Below are 2,500 nucleotides of genomic sequence, written 5' to 3' on the forward strand. Positions count from 1 at the left end.
ACACAAATGCAAGCACGCACACACACTGAAAAAAAATACATCAATGCAGGAAGACCCCAATAGAAAAAGAAATAAAACATGCATACTTGCACACAGATAAATACTCACACATATGAGTAGATATGAACACACACACACACACACACACACACACACACACACACACACACACACACACACACACACACACACACACACACACACACACACACCCTCTGCTATCTGTCTTGTTCATGATCAACAGTCTGAACAAAGGCATCCTACCCCCCCCCATCGGTCCGCTGTCTCCGCCCCCAGAACGCGCCCGCCTGCACAACTCCCTCAAAGAACATAATCCCTCCACAAAATGGCAACACAAAGGAAACTTCAGCTCAATCCTATAAGGCATGGACACAGCTCCCAGTGCTGCCTCCCACCCGTCCCCCCCCCTCCCCCCGTCCCCCCCGCAAGCAGCACATGCCCCGTGGCAAGAGATCAGGCTTTTATCAAAACCTCCCCCATATACCCCCCCTCTCTTCCTCCACCGCTATCATCTCTGTCCATCCATCCATTCATCGGAGAATCCATCCATTCATGCATTCATCCATCAATCTATCCAACAGTCTATTCATCTATAAACTAATCCACCTTCCCACCGATACATCAGTCCCTCCTTCATACTTCTATACCTCCATCCATCTCAACTAACCGTCAGGGTATCTTCCTGTCATCCAGCCATCATCCAGAGCATCCTTGCACCCCCCCCAGACAGAGCCCCTAATCTTGATGCATTATGAGCCCCCCGACCACCCCCCGACCACCCCCCGACCACCCCCCAGGTCTCACCAGAGATCTCCTTCTCACTGACATCATAGTCCCAATGTCGGACCTACAGCATCGTTGAGACACTATGATTGGCTGATTACCATTTATGTGCCTTAGTTTCAGTAATCAACTATATCTACTCAGTTCTGTTATCCCCAAATGGCACACAACTCATTGGCTGGACTTCAGTTAGCATCAAGGCCTACTTTGTGTTGCCCTGTATGCAGTACCCGGAGTGTGTCTGTAATACTGGAGCTACCCAAAGCCCTCTGAAGGACATTCTAAGTGGTTAGAGTATTGGACTCTCAGTCAAACGGTTCTCGTTTTTGATCGCCAATGTCCGCAGTCCTGACCCTCACCTGCTCCTTGATGTGTTTAAAACACTGAACTGAAAGTCACTGTTCCTAGCATCTGGTAAATGACTCAACAGTAACAGTCAGTTCTGTCAGAGGCCCAGTATGAGTGGTCTAGAGGGATGTAGAGCTGGCTGGGAAGTAGAGTACTATACTGGCTGTTGTGAGTCATGCTGAACACGGGGCTGTCCCTAGTGCTCATTGTCTCATTAGATCACCCATGCACACACATTCAGGTACACGGACAGACAAGCACACATACACACTCGCAGACACACATGTACCCACACTCAGACATTTGACGAACACATATGACGTACCCAAGTGAAGACCCATACACGCGGACACACACACGCATATACGCACAAACATGCACACACACACACACACACACATCACACATACACAAACACACAGAAACACATATGCACAAGCACCCGGACGTTATACATACACTAACACACACACACATCTAAGCAAACACACACACATACACACACACCCCTCCACCTGCTGATGACACCAGAGCGGCTCTGAGGTCAGGAAGGTGTGTGGCGGGGTGCTGAACTAGGCCAGCAGCGCCTCTGCTCGCTTCCACAGGAACAGGAAATGGCCCCCATCTCTTCCTCACCCACACCTGATCTGGTTGGCATTGCCACAGCAGCCTTACACAGCTGGAGGAAAGGTGCAGGGGTTTGGGCATAACGGTGTGTGTGTGTGTGTGTGTGTGTGTGTGTGTGTGTGTGTGTGTGTGTGTGTGTGTGTGTGTGTGTGTGTGTGTGTGTGTGTGTGTGTGTGTGTGTGTGTGTGTGTGTGTGTGTGTGTGTGTATGCGTGTGTGTGTGTGTGTGTGTGTGTGTGTGTGGGACATACATTTTTTAATCCATTGATTGCATACTCACAAAATAATTCAGGATTTTGCATTTCATTTTTTTAAATAATAATCCCATAAATGGATGCGGATGTGGTTCAACCTGGTTTTCCATCGGAGGGGGATGCAACGCTTTGAAAATATTTATCCTACCTTAAAAAACATTCTGTATCCCAGTAATTATCCTTAATTTTAAAAACACAGCAGCCAAAACAAGAAAGAGAGAAAGAGAAAAGCAGGTTTATTTTTCTATATGCGAGGATTCTGATGGGAACACATCAGAGACACGGAATAGTTCTTTTTGCTCTCTCTCTCTCTGTCTCTGTCTCTCTCTGTCTCGCTCTCTCTGTCTCGCTCTCTTTCTCTCTCTCTCTCTCTCTCTCTCTCTCTCTCGCTCTCTTCCCCCCTCTCTCTCTCTCTCTCTCTCTCTCTCTCTCTCTCTCTCTCCCTCTCCCTCTCCCTCTCCCTCTCCC

Source organism: Gadus macrocephalus, chromosome 11, assembly GCF_031168955.1.
Source record: "Gadus macrocephalus chromosome 11, ASM3116895v1".
NCBI lineage: Eukaryota > Metazoa > Chordata > Actinopteri > Gadiformes > Gadidae > Gadus > Gadus macrocephalus.